Source organism: Leucopleurus acutus, assembly GCF_964270905.1.
Source record: "Leucopleurus acutus genome assembly, chromosome: 16".
In the NCBI taxonomy this organism is placed as follows: domain Eukaryota; kingdom Metazoa; phylum Chordata; class Mammalia; order Artiodactyla; family Delphinidae; genus Leucopleurus; species Leucopleurus acutus.
Genome location: NC_139158.1, coordinates 30,885,124 through 30,905,721, shown reverse-complemented (window position 1 = coordinate 30,905,721; position 20,598 = coordinate 30,885,124).

Below are 20,598 nucleotides of genomic sequence, written 5' to 3'. Positions count from 1 at the left end.
ACCATATATTTTAAAAGGTCTTGCAATTGACCAAACTGAAGGAGGGAGAGTGGGGAAGAGGGTTGCATCCACATCTCAGACATTCTCTGTGAGCTCTGTGACCTTGGATAGATCACATGGCAGCTCAGTCACATGATTTAATGAAATGACCAAAATTGCTTTAGAAATAGAAAGGTCTGTTTCCAATGTTGGATTCACCGCATTCCAATTGTGTGACCTTGGGCAAATTATCCAGCCCTTTTTGAATCTCACATTTGTCGTTGGTACATGGAGAACGAGAACAGCAACTTAGTAAGATTGCCCTGTGGATGAACTGAAATCACATGGGCTAAATGCTACAGCTTTTGGCACCAAGAGGGTGCTCAATTAATGTGCGTACATTTCCATTGTCTTTCCCTTCATCCACCCCTCTCTGTTTCCTCATTGTAAAAGTGGGGCAGCTTCTATGTTTCCTTTCAACTCAAAGTAATTCTGGTTAATGCCTGGGACTAAGTACTAGGATACAGATGGGTCAGGTACAGCCACCTGGAAACTAAGACAGGTGGGCAGGCATGAGGTCTGTGCAGGTGTGAACTTGAAAGAAGGTGGCAAAATCAGAGGAGCAGATAGGTGAATAGAATCAAAGCTACACTGAAATAGCAACTGTTCTTTCATGGGACATAATGAGTGCTTCAGCTGAGGAATTTCAGACCTGGAGAAGTCAGGGGGAAAGGGAGTTCAGTGGATTGGTCATTATAGATTGAACGAGGGCCTTGTGCCTATCGAGAGATGAGGCATGTGCTAGACAGACAAGACTTGGAATGGATCAATTCTTCATCGATAAAGTGCCACAGACAAGACTCACCAACGTGAGGATACAGACTCACAGAAGAACAGCTAGATTCTTTTGTGCTTGTGCGAGGCCCCGTCGTAATGTGTAAGTGTGTTAACTCATTCCTGACGATCCCGTTATAAACACAAGTACCGGTGTTATACGAGGTGTAGGAAACTAAATGGTCCAAGGTTACAGAGCTAAGAAAGGGCAGAGTGGGGATTCAGACCTTCAGGTTCCAGGGACCCTGCTCTTACTCACTGCTTCTGTAAAGCATCAGGGGGGCCTGTACATGTATTAGAGCCACAATGGGCTTTGTCTCCGGCAGGTCTCTTGGCCCGGGGACGGGCACGGGTGGACCTGCTCCTTCGAATAGATTGAAAACCTGTGATAGATGTCAACATACCTGGCAAATGCTAGCCAATGCTCCTTAAGTTTTAATGTGCATGCGAATCACCCAGGGATTTGTAAAAATAAATATTCTTTTTCTTAAAATGCACATCACATTAGGCATCTATAGTCAAACTTTTAATTTTGGCTAAACCAAGTGTTTAATATCTGAGTCAGTAAGAATATTCTTTTCCTCGGGCTGCTGTCACAGAGCCCCACACGCTGGGTGGCTTGCAACAAAAGAAATCTATTCCCCCAGGGTTCTGGGGGCTGGAAGTCTGAAATCAAGATGTGGGCAGGGTTGGCTCCTTCTACAGGCTCTTGGGGAGAATCTGTTCCTTGCCTCTGTTCTGGCTTCTGGAGGCTGCCGCCAATCTTGGGTGTTCTTTGGGCTGTAGATTCATCACTTCAGGCTCTGCCTCCAACTTCCCACGGCCTTCGTCCCTCTGCGTGTATTTGTGTGTCCTCTCCTTCTCTTCTAAGCACACCAGGATGTATGATTTCATCTCGAGATCCTTTAGTTAGTATAATAGGCAAAGACCCTTGTTCCAAATAATAACAAGAAAATAATTTCTGTAAAAAAAGAAAGAGAGAGAGAGAGAGAGAAATGTCACTTCCTGAGGTACTAGGTGGACAGGCCTTTTGGGGTGACACAATTCCACTCATTATAGAAGGTCTGGGGTGGGGCCTGAGACTGCATTTCTAACAAGCTCCCAAGTGCTACTGGTGCTACTGGCCCACGGGCTCTAAAAGGCCCATAGGTGTATATATACAGTGGAGTATTATTCAGCCATAAAAAGAATGAAATAATTCCATTTGCAGCAACAAGAGATTCTTATACTAAGTCAGAAAGAGAAAGACAAATACCATACCATATCACTTACATGTGGAATTTAAAATACGGTACAAATGAACCTATCTACAAAACAGAAACAGACTCACAGACATAGAGAACAGACGTGTGGTTGCCAAGGGAGAAGTGGGTGGTGGAGGGAAGGATTGGGATTTGGGGATTAGCAGGTGCAAACTATTATGTATAGACTGGATAAACACCAAGGTCCTACTATATAGCACAGGGAACTATATTCAGTATCCTGTGGTAAGTCATAATGGAAAAGAATACGAAAAAGAATGTATGTATATATATAACTGAATCACTTTGCTGTACAGCAGAAATTAACACAAAATTATAAATCAACTATGCTTCAATAAAATTAAAAAAAAATACAGGGCCCACAGGATTAATTACTTGCAGGATTTCAAGTGGGTTATATATCACATGGGTGCACACACAGACCTACGATAAGTTCTAACTTTTATTAGCCAAAATCCTAGAACTTTTCAAGAATGCAGAGTGAACGCATAGGGCAGGAACAGTCATAGCATAACCACGGCAGGGATTTCCTTGGTCCCTGTCCCCCTAATGTGACACTTGCCTAGTAATGACAATGTCTCAACAGGTAGGTCCCTGTCAAAATATGAAAACAGCATGATCATCTTGGTGCCATTGTCTTTGTATTCTTGGGGCTTACAGAAATCTCTCCGCCTCCCAGAATAACTTATGCTGATAATATTATGTGTTTCCATTTAAAGGGATGTTTACAAATATCAGAGTCTCCTTGTTACTTACCTACACTCACATCAGCAAGGCCACATTTTCATCTGGGAGAGAAGCCAAGGTCAGAGGTGGGCTGTCTCCAGACTGGAATTCGAATTCCTGGGTTCGAATCCTAGCGCTGCCACTTATTAGCTGTGTGACCTTGGGCAAGTTTATTGTCTTCTCTGTTTCAGTTTCCTTATCTGAAAAATATGGAAAATAATAGCACTTATTTCACAGAATTGTTTTGAAGATTTAAGAACTCATATATGGAAAGCATGTGGAGTGATGCCTAGTACATAGTAAACACTCAGAAACCTTAGTCATTGTTATTATATTTACCATTATTATGATTATTTTCTTGTAATCCACTCATGACTCTGATTTAATCTCACCTTCTTATCTGGGTGTTTTTAAATGGAAAGTTTGGTCCAGGGACCATGATAACAAAATCCATTTCCTCAGACCTTTTAATATTTCATTTCATTTTTTTTATCTGTTGATTTAACTTATGCCTCAGCTCATCCCCAGGATCTGAGACAGAAGAGAGCTCTCTCATCCTAACACTGACTCCTAACACAGGGTCTTTTCGGGATTGTTTTCTGACCTTATTCTTTTGCACGTGTGAAATGCCCAAAGACGTTTCATCCTGAGAAGTGCTACACAGATGAGATCAGAGTGTCCCCAAGCCCTTGGGCTGACAGTGAGAAATGGAAGAAATATGGCTACTGACGTTCCCAGAGCTGGTCTGGATGGAGATGTTGAGACAGGCCTTCCCTAGAAACCTCTGTCTTTAGAGGAGCCTGTGGTCAGTGACAATCGGGAGGAGGCCATGTTGCAGTAAAAATACCCAGGAGACACACAGCCCAATCGCTCCTTCCCTCCGGCTAAAATCTCCTTCTAAATTGTAAAGTTTTCTATTTACCCAGCATTCCTTCTTCCAGATAGAACTCTTTGGAAAACAAACTTTAAATCTTGATAAACAGCATATGATTTTCCATAATAATTAAATCTTTACTTTTTTTTTTTTCTGGCTGTGCCTTGCTTAGCTCCCCGAGCAGAGGTCAAACCTGTGCCTGCTGCAGTGGAAGCGCGGAGTCCTAACCACTGGACGGCCAGGGAATTCCCTGCAATCTTTAATATATGGAGCACAAATCATGTGTTGGGCCCAGTACTAGACATCTCACGTATTGTTGGCCGGTGGGAATTTCCCCCTCTACCCCTCTTGCATTCTTGTGGCTGGACTGATAATAAGATAGGAGAAAAAGAAACCGATTTTAAGTTGTGCACACTGAAGTCTCATAGAAATAAGACCCAGGAAGTGGCCAAAGCAGGCAGCTTTTTTTTATTTTTTAGACAAAGAAACAATAAATTTGTGAGGAATAAAGAAACTTAGGTTTTGGGTGTTTAATTGGCGAAGAATCTAAACAGAGTTAGGGCTTGGGGAGGTCAGTTAATGAAGTGACAAGGTTTGTTGATGTAGCCTTCTTGGATGGAACTCCCTCTCTCTGACGATAAGGGTGCTTTTCCACCTCCAGAGGGAGGGAGGATACCTTTCGCAGGGATTTACTTCCTGCTTTCAGAGAGACAAAGAGGACGGTCAGAGTGTACCTCTGCATTGGCCATTTCTTAAGTAACGTTTTCAAAATCATCAATATGCCAATAAGGCACATTTTGGGGTGGCCTGCCCTGGACCCCAATAATATAGTTTCACACTTGATCCTCATAACAACCTCTTGAATTAGACATCATTGCCCTCATTTTGCAATGAGATAAATGAATTTTAAAGAGGATACATACATCTTCCAAGGTCACAGAATTCGTACACGACAGAACCTACATTTTAATCTATGCTGTCTGACTCAGAAGTTTTTATGTTGTAATACATAATATTCAACATATTATGGGTAACATAGAGCATAATATACTATGGATACAGTGTTTTGAAGCTAGGGAAATTACAGGTAATTTTATGCACTTTATAGGATTGTGATTGTTTCATATTTGCCATCATGCATACTTGTTATTTTTCTAATTGTATTTTAAATGTAGCATATTCCTATAGATATAATTACACACTTTGTACCACTTTAAAGCAACTAATACAAGGCTGGCTTGACAGGAGATGATGATAAAAGATGAGCTTTTCATAAAATTCAAGGCAAATGAATCTGAGTCCACCTATGGATTCCAGAAATCATCGGAACAAGCCATTGGGTTTCACGGTCTGCTCAAAGTCAGCTCACAATGGGTGACGGATGCGTTTATATGTTTGTTGCATATGAGAAATCAGTGGCTTAATGGTAAGAAAATTACGTGTCAGTTTCCAGAAAGAACAGATGTCGACAAACAAGCCACACTGTTGCACACATTGGGACAACCAGGACTTATTACACACGTTTTGGACAGTTGCCTTCTCTTGGAGCTAGAAGATTTTATTCAAAACATTTTTTTTGGATTAGTTTCAATCCAGTCAGGTGGACGAGAAGGAAGAAAAGAAACACGGTAAGAAATATTCATTGAGTTTTTATCATATGTCAGACAGTGTTCCGGGTGCTTTATATATGATAAAGCATTTACTGCTCATGAAGGATCCATTAAGTAGGTACTCTTCTAATCCCAGTTTTATACATGAGAAAAAGGAGGCATAGTGAGTGTGCTGGATATTCTCCGTTTGTCCCTCCAGATTCATTCTCCAGCCTTCTCTATTCTCTGATCTGGTGACTGCATTCTATGGACTGCTTGAACCAGGCTCCCTGGCCATCTGGCTTCTGGTTAGGGTCAGCCAATAAGAGGCATCAGCTGGAGATTGGGGTGTGAGAGGGAAGAGCCATTGGAGAGATTTCTTCCCGTCTCCATCCCTGGTGGGCTGTGGGTTGGCAGGGACTGAATTCCTCTCTGAAGACCACAGTCTGTGTCAGGTAGTGCTGTCCTCCAGCTCTTGCTGAATTCTGGACAATGCTCCCTCTTCCTATGCCTGCTGTGATGATGACTCTCCACAGTTGGTGGCCCAGGGTGCTTCAACATCCCTAGCCAGTTTTGCTAAGCCCACCCATACCTTTGCACAGACTTCCACCATTAAGCTCTTTCCCAATCCCCTCTTTTCCATGACTGTCTTTTTCTGGCCACGGCCCTGACAGTTAAGATGAACTTCAGGTACCTTCCCAAGGTAGCACAGGTAGTGAGTAAAATGGGTAGAACACTGGAGGATGAGCAGATTTGGAGGAAATGAGAGGAAAGCTGAATTAGTTTTGGGACCTGGTGGACTTGAGATATTGGATGAACAACCTAGTAGGGGGTCCAAGAGACAGCTTCAAATAAAGATCTAGAGCTCCAAGAGGGGACTGGGCTGAGGATACAGATGGAAATGGAAGGGCAGCCATGGGATCGTGTGAGATCTCCCAAGGAACACGCTCAGAATAAGAAGAGTAGAGAGGAGAGAGCTGAGTCCTGAGAATAAGCAACATGAAGAGCAGAGAAGAGGAATTGGAGAGATGGGGGCTTTGGGGAGGATAATAAAATGATGGGTACCTTCAGTCTGGAAGTCTTGGGATGAGAAGATGTCAAAGAAGAAGGAGAGTGGGTAACAGAGCAAAATTTCCCTGAGAGGTCAAGGACAATAGGAATTGAAAAGTTTTCATTACACTCTTTTTATTGTGGTAAAATACACACAGCATACAATTTACCATTCAACCATTCTAAAGTGTACAGTTCAATGGCGTTAAGTACATCTGTGATGCTGTGCAACTGTCACCATCTATCTATAGTTCCAGACTTAGTGGACTGAAAGCTACTTTGTAACACATTGTGATATTGGCAAAATGAAAGAATATTAAATCATTGTCCAGAGACTCCAAAAACGGACTCACCTTAAATGGTTAAATGATTTTAAACAAAGACCCCAAAGCAGCTCATTAGGGAAAGAAAAATAAACCTTGATTTCTTCCTTACACTGTACCCAAAAAATCGATTTGAGATGGACTATGGACCTAACCATAAAAATCAGAAATATAAACTTTTAGGAAAAAATATAGGTGAACATCCATACAACTTGGGAGTGGTTAAAATTTTCTTGAGTAAAACACAAAAAAAGGAGAAAGAAAAAATACCGACACATTAGACTTTATCGAAATTAAATAATTTTGCTATTTAAAAGTCACCATTATGAAAATGAAGCAAGAAAACATAGATTGTAGAAAAATATTTGCAAAACACATACATGACAAATGACTTGCATCAGAATATACTGTATAAGGAACTCCTGCAAGTCAAGAATATAAAGATGAACAATCCAATTAAAAATGGACAAAACCTTAGATATCCTCTTACAAACAAATATGCAAATTTCAAATGAACACATGAAAAAGTGCTCAACACCATTAGTAACCAGGGAAATACAAATTTAAAACAACAATGGCGTATCACTATACCCTCACCTGAATAGCTAAAACTAAAGAAGACCGACAACACCAAAGTTGACAAAGGTGGGAAGCAACAGGAACTCTCATACATTGCTGAAGGATGTGTAAAATGGTACAACTACTTTGGGAAGAATTGTCACCTTCTACCCAATAACTCAGCAATTCCATTCCTAGGTATATGCCAAAGAGAAATGAAAACATACATCCACCAAAAACTTGTATAAGAATGTTGAGAGCAGCTTCATAATAGCCCCAAGTTGGAAATAACCAAAAGAAGAATTAACAAGGAAATGTAGAAACAGTTTGTAGCATCCTTATTCAGCAGACTAACAATTAGCAGTAAACAGGAATGAATTATTTATACATATAACGACATAGATAAATCACTTCTATATGCTGGGAGAAACAAGCTGGACACACAAGAGAACATAATGGTTGATTCCATTTATATTAAGTTTTATAACATGTAAAACTCATTTATGATGGAAAACATCAGAAAAATGGTTGCCTCTTGTGGGGAATTGACTGGAAACTGGGGCACAAGGGAACTTGCTGGCATGATGGAAATGCTGTACATATTGACAGGATTACAGGTTACACAGATGTATGCATTTTCCAAAACTCATACATTGTACATTTCAGATTTGTGCGTTTCATTTTATGTGAATTTTACCCAAAAGAAGAATTAAAAACAAAATTTGAACTCTAGTTAATTGGTTTGTTTTTTATAGCGGCATGAGTTAGCAATTCTGAAACTACATTTTGTGTATCCTGGGCTTGAGCAAAAGAGTAAATATTTTGAAGATAATGAGATCTAGTTTTCTCACTGTTAGAAAAAGCAGCTGCAAGTATAGAAAGGGGGAAAACTAGAATGTTTCTTGTGCCACTGGATTAGATTTAGAAGTATCAGTACAAGCTCTTGGTTTTTATTTAATACAGAGGGGTGTGTGTGTGTAGACATATATGTATATTCTAGCTCTATCTGCTGAGTAGATGCTATAGCAGCAATGCTATAGTAGCAGCAGTGAGCACATTAAGACCTAGATCTTGGTTTCCAAGTATCATTCTCTTCTGAAAGGCACTTGGATCATTTGGAGAAAAAAGGCCAAATCCAGGGCTGGGGAAGGGAGAGTATAAATTGAGCCCGGAATTCCTTTTTGTGCCAGAAAGTAAGGAAGTGCTCCAGGATGATGTGGCAGTGTCAAAAGGAAATGGCATCGACATGAAGGAGTTCCTATTGGCTCAATCTAGTACAGCTTGAGTATGGAAATAAATAATGATAATAGATTACAACTCATTGAATAAAATAGGAATCCATGATGTCCATAATGATACAGATGGTAAATGAATAAATAAGCCCATGGAGAAGAAAGAAAAGCTCTGCCTTATGGTTAAATGTCAACTAATAAATACAGAAGGATTGATGGAGTTAGAAAATCACCAGTTAACACTAAACCATTGCTGTGAAGCTTTGGTAAAGGAATGGGATATGTACAGAGTTTCAAAGTATCTATGCACAAATTATTTATTAATTTTAAAGGGAAAATGGTGAAGATACAGAGGAGAAGCCTGGTAGACATCACATTAACTGAGAGATTTTGAGGACTGTTCTACAAAATAACCCATCAGAACTCTCCAAGACTATAAGGATCAAGAAAGGGAGAGAAAGACTGAGGAACATTCTAGATGAAAGAAGACTGAACAGACATGACGACTAAATGCTGGATTGGATGGTGGTGCAGAGTGGGGTGGGGACCGTAAAAGACATTTTGGGTAAAGTTGACAACATATAAACGGTGGATTTCACGATAGTATTAAATCAATGATAAATTTCTCAAATTTGATGATGCTGTGTTTACAGAAAAGAACGTTCTTGATCTGAAGAAACACCCACTAAAATGAATGATGGACATGATAATCTCCAACGTCTCAAATCCATCATATGTAGAATGATGAAGAAAATGGAGCAAGATGTTATGAAAATGGTTAAAGGTACTGGGAGTTTTTTGGCACTCATCTTGCAGCTTTTCTGCAAGTTTGAAATTATATCAAAATCAAAAGTTGAGGGAATGAAGGAAGGGAGAGAGTGAGAGACCCAAGATATGATTCTGGGAGAACAAGGCCTCAGGCCAGGCTGTTAAGCTCTGAAGGTCTTGACTAAACAAGCCAAGGCTGTCCCTGGGCTGGCAGGGGCTGACAGGCAGAAAGGGATGATTACAAGTCTGTAAATCAGAGAGCTGGTGGAAACCATAAAACTGAAAGTTAAAAAAAAAAAACACATGTTGAGCTGTAGGCAATTTAATTCCGTTGCATGTATTATTGTGGAGGTTACTTTATAATTACAAGCATAGCAAATATGAAGTCATATACTTTGTTATTAAAGATTTTGTGGGGTAAAGAGCAAAAAATCAGGAGCTAGAGCTGTAGTTTCTGTGTATGTGTGTGTGCCAGGCACTGAGCGCGTCGTACTTCCCTGGATCTTCCCAAGAACCCTCCCAGGTAGATTTTATCGCTTGCATCTTACAGAGGATTCACAAACTGGCCCCTGTACACAGTGGGCAAAGACAGAACGAAGCAAGAGGCAGCCACTCCAGACTGGTAGGTGGCAGGGTTAGTAAACAAGGGGACTGACATATATGGCTTTTCTTGGATGGTGAGTAGATCTCCACACCCACCCGCCAGAATCTTAACAGTTTATATACAGGTCTTAACAGGGTTCAGTCATGTAAACCGTCCAGATGGTCTCCACACATTTTCTCTCAAGGCCGCATCCTTGAAAACGGCTCCCACTGTGGGAACGTGGGCAGAATGTACATTCCAAGGACGGGGAGGGGAAGGAGCCTGCGATTACACAGGTCCTGGTCTCCTCCATGTCCTTTCAATGATCTCCTCCAACAAGGAGGGGAATTAAGGCTTTAAAATGTTGTTCTGCCCAAGGTCATACAGTTAGAAAGTGTTCCAAGAAAATGAAGTGCTGTGGAGAGAATGGAAGAAATGATGGCTTTCAACCTCTTTACTCTGCTCTGGAAGGTAAGCTCCAGGAAGGTAGGGCTCTTTGCCTTTGTTCAGAGATCTATGCCACAACCCAGAACAAACTGCTAGAAGAAATGGTCATAAGTAGCTGTTGAATGATTGAACGGATCCCCACTGGCTTTGGCAAGATCTAGGTCATTGTCAACATTTGGTAATAGTCATTAGTGGGGAGTGGGCTGAGGAGAGGATGAAGAGTTTGGAAGTGAGGATGGTGAGTAAGGTCAACCCTCTCGAGGAACTTTGTTCAGAAGGACAGAAGAGAAATTGGGTGTTATCTGGAGAGAATGAGAAGGACTTCCCATAGGACCCATTAAGTCTAATTTATGAACCGGTGGGGTGATCCAGTTAAGGTGGAGAAGTGATGCAGGAGAGAAAGGGGGTGCCAGGGTACAATGGGATTCCGTGGCAAGTGAACTTGGTCAGAAGGGACAGAATGAGAGCAGGGAGTACCCGGCGGGAGACCCCAGATGTAAACTATAACGGCGTGTGTATTTTGTTGGTGTCTACTCCTGCAGGAGACACAGAAAATAGCCATGACTCCACAAGTCCTGGGGAGAACGTTCAATGTCCCTGGGTTAGAATATGTCATGGAATTCTTCCCTGAAAGTTAAAAGTTTCCTTTAGATCTTTTCCCCAGTAGAAAAAACCCATACAATGTGTCAAGTGCCTCACTGAAACCTCACAATGTTATGAAGTCTGTTTTATACAACCCACTTTAGGATGTGGAATCTGAGAGCTACAACTCTTAAGTTGCTTTCTAAATGTTACATAGCTAAGAGTAACTTCCAGGAACTGAACCCAGTTGGTCTATCTGGGTTCAGGCTTTTCTACTACATCTTGGTCTGTTTCCTTGTTATTTGTTGGCAGCTCCCTGTACCCAGGGTCCAGCTTAGAGGGAGAGTCCCTTGCGCAGTAGTTTGGCTTCAGACCCTTCTGGCCAGCCTGCTTCTACAGGAAAATATCCCAGAGATGTTGTATACATTTCCCTGCCAACATACTGAGATAGAATAAGACAGGTGCAGCAAGTTTTGATATCACAGCAGTGACAATATTTTTGCTTCAGTAAGATGAACTTTCTTTCTCTTTCTACTGAGAATTTTCCAGATATCAGCATTGCATCATTTAAAATGTGACCTCTCTCAATAGAAAAAAATGAACAAATCGTAGTATGTTCCTTCCTAAAAAAAAAAAAAACAACCGAATGACTGCTACATGCAAAAATATGAAGAAATCTCAAAACCAGTATGTGGAGCAAAGGAGGAACGCACAAAAGCATATATAGGGTATGATTCCATTTATATGAAGTTCAAGGACAGGCAAAACAAATCCATGGTGGTAGAAGTCAGAAGAGTGATTGGTACTGACTTGGAAGGGGGCAGCAGTACATTTTCTGGTGTGTTGGAAAATTTCAATATCTTGATCTCATTCTAGTTTCACAGGGGTTTGCATATGTAAAAATTAATCAGGCTGAGCAATTAAGAATTGTGTGTTTTATAGGTCAATTCAAAGGTACCCTCCCTGAGAACACGGTTTTTGGAGAAGGGTGAACATCCAGAAAAAACGTGGGGTGGAGAGTCTTCCAGCAAAGACGTTGGATGGAAGGGCAGGGTAGATCAGGGAACATCCAACAGAGATGAATGAGAGGGGGTCTCTGCTGGCTACCAGGCCACTCGAGGAGCCTGGGTTCTTCGAACAGGGATTGGGGGGCTGTCCACGCCCTCAGCTTGGTCACTGGCTAGACCCGGAGGCTGGCTGGGAGAGCTTTTCTTGCTACCCACCCGTCTAAGTTGCTGGGGAAGGAGATAGGCTTGGTGCTCAGAGCTCGGCAGACATCCTGTCCAGTTAAAATACGTGTCTGTGTTTAACCAGCATTTTTCCTAGGAAGCCGTGGCGCTCGCCCCAAGGGGAAGCCTCAGTTCAGTCCTGTCAAAAGCCTGCACCCAACACGCATCCTCTTCCACACCACCCCAATCCCCCGCCCCTTCTCACTTGGAGCCCCCAAGGCTGTCGTGGCTGGAGCGTCAGTGGATGTCCTGGCTTCTTCCACCTCTCAGAGCCATTATTTGTGATTTCATTAAAGAGTGTTTTTCACAGAGCATTTCAAACAAAGAGCATTTCAAAGGCTGGACTCATGTCCCATGCAAGGGAGAGAGGAGGGAGTCAAGAGCAGGGGAAGCAGGGAGGCAGGGAGGAAGCAGAAATAGAAGCGAAGGGATGAGAGTGAGAATGAGAGACAGTGAGATGGTGATGTGGGAGGAGGGAAGAAGACGTGGGAGGAGAGAATATTGAGTTTAGAGATGAGATCTGCTTCTCCTTTGCTCTCTCTCCATTCCCCCCTCTAACCTTGGCATCCTCATGTCCATCAGAGAAGGTTGCTAGGAAGCATGGAAGAAAAAGGGCCAAAGATGGATTGATGGATGGATGGATAAAGAAGATGATGACGTGGTATGTACGTACAATGGAATATTATTCAGCCGGGAGAAAGAAGGAAACCCTGCCACTTGTGATGACATGGATGGACCTTGGGGGCATTCTGCTTAGTGAAATAAGTCAGACAGAGAAAGACAAATGGTGTATGATATCCCTTACATGTGGAATTAAAGAAGCCAAACCCATAGAAACAGAGAGTAGAGTGGTGGTTTCCAGGGCCTGGGAGGCTTGTATAGCATTGTAACGTTCCCTGAATTTTCAACCATATTTATTAAGGTTTCTGGACAAGAAACTCCTTCAGCCTCTTTAGAGGAGAGAATAAGAAGAAAAAGATGCAAACCTCGGATACCCTCACCTTTACAACTCCCAGGGGCTAAGCAATGAACGGCCCAACTTTGCTTAACTTAAAATCTTCTCTCCCAATCGATATTGGCCATCTCCCTGTGACAAATTGTTCACCGATTACCTGCTGTGTACAGAGTTCTGATATGTTTCACTATGCAGAGGTACAAAAGAAATAAAAGAAAGAACAAATACACATAAAACTGTGTATCAGCTATGACAATAAATATAAATAGATGTATTTTTCTACTCTAAGGCAAAAACTCCTTATAAAAAACTTCTAAGAACTGTCTTAAAAATCCAAGTGATGTTGTTTGTAAGTGTCTTAAATGACAAAGCTGACAAAAGAAAAATCAGCAAGCAAACCTCAGAAAAAAATTAAAAAGGAAAGCAGAGTTGGCCACGTTACAATCAGGCAAAGTTACAGTTGTGTAAGATAGTGAAAAGAGTCTGGGCTCTGGACTTGGACCTGAGTTTGTATATTAACTTTGACCAATCATCAACTACCTTACTGAAAAAGCTGAGGTTAAATGATACCTACATTTAGGGGGATTGGGATCATTAAAATGAATGATACAGCATATGTATAGAACTCACTAAACATCTGGCTCATGGTAGCCAGCTCAATATAGAGGGTAGCATTTGTTGTTTTTATTATCATTATCTTACAATAGATTTCTGCTCCAGAAAACAAATGCAATAGATCACTGGTGGCTTCAAGATCTAAGTCCTGAAATACATATGAATCCTTAAATGCATGTAGAACAACAACGAAATGACTGGTTCTGATTTGTTATAGATTTCCCTGATTGCTCTCAAATAGACTAAACCTCATATTGACAAGACCCCATGTGCTACTGGGCCACTGAAACTGACTGTCTAGACACGGGGCTGAAAGTCAAATCCATACAGCGATCGAGCTGGAAATGAAAATGAGTGGAGCTGCCTGGGTTAGATGCACGCTTTTGACACAGACACACTCTATTTATGTATTAAATGCATAGGATATATTTCAATTCCACAATACCAAATTATTTTGAAATATGTGGTCCTCTCAGTCTATATTTTGTTTTACTGTGTTTGATAGAGATGAGTATAATAAATAATTAACCTTTTCCTTCATTATCCTGAAAGGAAAATAACCCAAATGCAATGATAAATGTCAAGGAGCATTTGGATTTAGACTCAGAGAGGTGATAGGGAGGAGTGGGGAGTGCAGCAAATCAGAGAGGACAGACATTGTCAGCTCCAACAGAGGGTTGCCAAGTGAGCCTGGCATTGCTGCATTTCCCAGTCTTCCCAAAGTCACAGGAAATTTGGATTTTTATGCAGAATAATATTCCAATATTTAAATGTTGTAATTCTATTTTTTAAAACAGTATGTGGGCTGGCTTTCTGTGGGCTAAACAAAATACATTTGTGGACATACGACCAGCAAAGGCACCTAATCAAAATCACCTGCCTATGGGGATCATCTCATCAAAATCACACAGTCATTCATGTATTCCACACATATACTTTTCCTACTGTGTTCAAAGCACTCCTGCTAGATGCTAGGAGAAGTAGAGTGGAGTGTTTGCAACTATGGGTTTTGGAATCGGACATCTTTCTTTGGAATCCCAGCTCTGCCACCTTCTAGCTATGGTGCCATTAGGCAATATTCCTAACTCTCAGTTCATCAATAAAGTGGGGATTATTCCTAACTCTTTAGGTTGTTCTGAGAATTAAATGAGATAATGCTTTGATTGTTCACAGTGAACATATATTTTCCGACTGTTCCTAGTGTGGCACAAATAAAGGCTGCCTCTTATGATCACTAACAGCCCTGTGATACAGTCCTGGAATTTTATCCTGCATGTTTATAATCTCCTTCCCTGGCCAGCTTCCTGCCTGCCAGCTTTGGCTAGGGCTCCTTTCCTGATAATGTCCCCTCAGACAGCTACCACCCAAATTAACACAGCTGACGTAGATACAAATGCTTCTTCTCTGGACATTTCAGCCGTCATGTTGAATTATGGGGCTTGAAGCTTCATCATGCACACTGCCTTGTAATAGGATGCTACATTGGGTACCATGAATCACCCAGTCCTGTTAGACCCAATTTATGTCCAGCTGCAGAGCTGTATTTTCATGTGTCATGTCTTGTTATATGAATCCTTACTGAGTGACTGAGACAGTGGCTGCAAAACCTCTAAATTCGGTGTCCGGGACTCTGCTGCCATATCAAGGACCTTCTTTTTTTCCCAGCCTTGTGCATCCATTCTCAGCCTCCCCGAAGACTCTGCCTTATTCCTACCGGAAAGTTCACTTACTGACGCCCCCTGTTTCAGCCTATTTGCCTTTTCTGCTTCAAGGCTTTTTCAAATGCTTGCCCAAGCTGCTCTCTCTCTTTGATAAAGAGTTGATGCTGGCTGCAGTCTAGACTGGAGATACCGTTACATCCTCTTGAGTCCTTTTTGCTGCCCTGTGTATTTTTCCCTCTACTCTTATTCAGTTCTGAGGACTTCTAAGACTCTGCTCGTTTTTGTATTTCTCATCATTGGGGATAAGTATCATTTTTGTACTCGATGTAGAGAAAAGTCTAAAATCTCTGGGGTCAGATGAGCGTGCATTTGAGAGTCACCTACCTGCCAGCGATTTGACTTTTAGCTACTTCCTCTGCGCCTTGAGTGAAGATTCATCATCTGTTAAATGAGGTTGTTAATGATAACCGATTCATACTGTTGTAAAGATTGAGTAGACAATGAGATTGGCCATCACCATTTCTGGCACATATTAGCACTCAACAAATGTTTGCTCCTTCATTATATGGTAAAAAAAAGCTTACTAATTTATAGGAAAAAAAAGCTTATTAACATCATGCCACGGGATTTTAACTCTGGAGGGTAAAGACTGTGTCTTAATCATTTCAATCTTAATCTTAAACTAACTAATCTTCAATCAATCAATCTTAAACTAACAACATTGTGTTAGTTTCTGCTGTATAACAAAGTGAAACAGCTATATATGTATACATATATCCTCATATCCCCTCCCTCTTGCGTCTCCCTCCCACCCTCCCTAACCCACCCCTCTGGGTGGACACAAAGCACCGAGCTGATCTCCCTGTGCTATGTGGCTGCTTCCCACTAGCTATCTATGTTACGTTTGGTAGTGTATATATGTCCATGCCTCTCTCTCACTTCATCCCAGCTTACCCTTCCCCCTTCACCATCCTCACGTCCATTCTCTATGTCTGCGTCTTTATGCCTCTCCTGCCCCTAGGTTCATCAGAACCTGTTTTTTTTTTTTTGTTTAGATTCCATATATATGTGTTAACATATGGTATTTGTTTTTCTCTTTCTGACTTACTTCACTCTGTATGACAGACTCTAGATCCAACCACCTCACTAAAATAACTCAATTTCATTTCTTTTTATGGCTGAGTAATATTCCATTGTATATATGTGCCACATCTTCTTTATCAACTGTCGATGGACACTTAGGTTGCTTCCATGTTCTAGCTATTGTAAATAGTGCTGCTATGAACATTGTGGTACATGACTCTGAATTATGGTTTTCTCAGGGTATATGCCCAGTAATGGGATTGCTGGGTCATATGGTAGGTCTATTTTTAGTTTTTTAAGGAACCTTCATACTGTTCTCCATAGTGCCTGTATCAATTTACATTCCCACTGACAGGGCAAGAGGGCTCCCTTTTCTCCACACCGTCTTCAGCATTAAGTGTTTGTAGATTTTTTTGATGGTGGCCATTCTGACGAGTGTGAGGTGATACCTCACTGTAGTTTTGATTTGCATTTCTCTAATGATTAGTGATGTTGAGCATCCTTTCATGTGTTAGTTGGCAATCTGAATATCTTCTTTGGAGAAATGTCTATTTAGGTCTTCTGCCCATTTTTGGATTGGCTTGTTTGGTTTTTGATATTGAGCTTCTTCTATATTTTGAAGATCAATCCTTTGTCAGTTGCTTCATTTGCAAATATTTCCTCCCATTCTGAGGGTTGTCTTTTCGTCTTGTTTATGGTTTCATTTGCTGTGCAAAAGCTTTTAAGTTTAATTAGGTCCCATTTGTTTATTTTTGTTTTTGTTTCCATTCCTCTAGCAGGTGGGTCAAAAAGGATCTTGCTATGATGTATGTCATAGAGTGTTCTGCCTATGTTTTCCTCTAAGAGTTTTATAGTGTCTGGCCTTACATTTAGGTCTTTAATCCATTTTCAGTTTATTTTTGTATATGGTGTTAGGGAGTGTTCTAATTTCATTCTTTTACATGTAGCTGTCCAGTTTCCCAGCACCACTTATTGAAGAGGCTATCTTTTCTCCATTGTATATTCTTGCCTCCTTTATCAAAGATAAGGTGACCATATGTGTGTGGGTTTATCTCTGGGCTTTCTATCCTGTTCCATTGATCTATCTTTCTGTTTTTGTGCCAGTACCATACTGCCTTGATTACTGTAGCTTTGTAGTATAGTCTGAAGTCCAGGAGCCTGATTCCTCCAGCTCTGTTTTTCTTTTTCAAGATTGCTTTGGCCATTCAGGGACTTTTGTGCTTCCATACAAATTGTGAAATTTTTTGTTCTGGTTCTGTGAAAAATGCCATTGGTAGTTTGATAGGGATTGCATTGAATTGGTAGATTGCTTTGGGCAGTATAGTCATTTTCACAATGTTGATTCTTCCAATCCAAGAACATGGTATATCTCTCCATCTGTTTGTATCATCTTTAATTTCTTTCATCAGTGTATTATAATTTTCTGCACACAGGTCTTTTGTCTCCTTAGGTAGGTTTATTCCTAGGTATTTTATTATTTTGTTACAATGGTTAGTGGGAGTGTTTCCTTAATTTCTCTTTCAGATTTTTCATCATTAGTGTATAGGACTGCCAGAGATTTCTGTGCATGAATTTTGTACCCTGCTACTCTTCCAAATTCATTGATTAGCTCTAGTATTTTTCTGGTAGCATCTTTAGGATTCTCTATGTATAGTATCATGTCATCTACAAACAGTGACAGTTTTACTTCTTCTTTTCTCATTTGGATTCCTTTTATTTCTTTTTCTTCTTTGATTGCTGTGGCTAAAACTTCCAAAACTATATTGAATAATAGTGGTGAGAGGAGGCACCTTGTCTTGTTCCTGATCTTAGTGGAAATGCTTTCAGTTTTTCACCATTGAGAACGATGTTGACTGTGGGTTTGTCATATATGGCCTTTATTATGTTGAGGTAGGTTCCCTCTATGCCTACTTTCTGGAGAGTTTTTATCATAAATAGGTGTTGGATTTTGTCGAAAGCTTTTTCTGCATCTATTGAGATTATCATTTGGTTTTTCTCCTTCAGTTTTCAATATGGTGTATCACATGGATTGATTTGCATATATTGAAGAATCCTTGCATTCCTGGAATAAACCCCACTTGATCATGGTGTATGATCCTTTTAATGTGCTGTTGGATTCTGTTTGTTAGTATTTTGTTGAGGATTTTTGCATCTATGTTCATCCGTGATATTGGCCTGTAGTTTTCTTTTTTTGTGACATCTTTGTCTGGTTTTGGTGTCAGGGTGATGGTGGCCTCTTGGAAACTAGCAAAACCGGTGACGTATCCTTTTTCAAATAGGAATGGGAAATCATTTAGGGCCACTCACTCTGATCAGAGAGCAGCAGAACAGACAAATCATCATCCACTCAGGACTGAGGCCGACTCTCACTTGCCAGGATCTCAGACATCTAAATCTTCATGAGCAGCTTTCGAAGGGTTCACTACATTTATTTTCCTCAAGGCAAAGATGGAACTTGACTTGGGGAGAATTTGTTGAAATAAATTGGAGTTTAAAAGACGCAGTTGAGATTTCTTTCATTGTTGGATCAATCTGGATGTGGGCACCAATACCAGTACTCTCCCCTATATCCGTACTAAAGAAGGAGATTGGCCTTAGATTCTTTTAGCTTCTGGAACGCACACCATGCTTGGCTTCAAGCCAGACTCACTCCACATTACAATACTCTCTCCAGCTTCTTCCCAGCGTTGCCACTTCTAGTATTATAATACATAGCCGGGGGTCCCCCACAAAATAGATGCTAGTTTCCACCTTTCCAGGACCTCCTGACTTCAAGGAAGACAGAGTTTCCTCCTTCATCCCATCATCTTTTAGACCCTGTTATTTTACCTGCATCTGAAGTGCCCTTATTTGTCCATTCAGACATATTTATGGTGTCTTTTTTTGTGCCTGGAACTGATGTAGATTCCGGGGATGGGTAGAATGGAGGATCGATTAGACAAGCTCCCTGTTCTCCTGGAGCTCGGGCTCTGCATTATAAAAAATCATACAATAGAGGGACTTCAGAGCACAAAGAAGGGAAATTTAGGCCCCAGTCAAGACAGCTTTAACATAGTAAATAAGAAGAAAAGCTCAGGTATTAAAACATATTTTACAGCACTCAGCTGGGAAAGCAAAGAGGAAAAAGAAGAATCAATTATGGAAATAAAGGGATTAGTTCTTGAGAAGCATAGAGATGCTTGTTAGAACACAAAGACAGAGGGAGAGGGAGGTGAGTTGTTTTTATTTTATTTATTTTTTTGTCCTTTACCTTAGGTCACTTCAGTTGCGTTTGAATATTAAGCCCCTTTCTGGTTAATGATATTGCAGCTCTCAATGGCTGATTTTCATATTGAGGGAGGTGGTAGAGCAGGGTGGGCAGGAAAGATCGAATCTGGCCTCGCCACTTGCCAACCCTGTGACTTTGACAATTTCCCTCACTTCTGTATACCTTGATTTTCTCATCTGCATGTATTTCCACAAAAAGAGATCCTTTAAAAGGAATAACCTACCACACCCGGCAGCTGTGAAGGACTGAATTAGAAAATGCATATGAAATGCAACAGAGTGGTTGCCAAGCGCTGTGAGAGATGATTTTCACAAGTTGTAGATGAACTGTTTACTAATGACAGCTCTCCTGTTGGGTAGTTTTGTTTGCCACGCTTGGATACACAGGGCCCTAATTTGTTTTCCCTGCAGGGCCCAAGGAGCACCTTTCATTTCGTTTCTCACCTTGACTCTGGAATTTGAGATGGGCAGCTCCTTCTCTGTGGCTTTTCTGTGCTTTATTTATCCAACAGATATCGGTGGAGTGCCTCTTCCTGGGACTGGGGACAGGGCAATGAACTAAAGAAACAAATCTCTGTCTTCTTAGGGCTTAAATTCTAGTGACAGAGAACATGAAAGGCACAAAAACTAAGGTCAGGAGGTGTTAAATGTTATGAAAGACACACAAAGTGTTATCAACCAATAATTGTTGGACATCTGTTAGACGCATCAAGGGCTATGGAGGCTGAGGCTGCAGCCACTGATGAAAATGGAAGTGGCCGTTACAAGCCAGACTAATGCTGTAATACAAGGGAATGCGTAATCTTTGTCTGGAAAATTGAAACTATCACAGCCTAGAAATTACCACAGGTGCGCTGATCAACCAGGACACAATCAAAAGGAGAGGACCTTGTCCAAAACTCCTGTAAATTCTATCCTCTAATCCTCAGATACGTTTACTACCTTTGTTCTAAACCGGAGATGCAAATTTGCAAGAAGGAG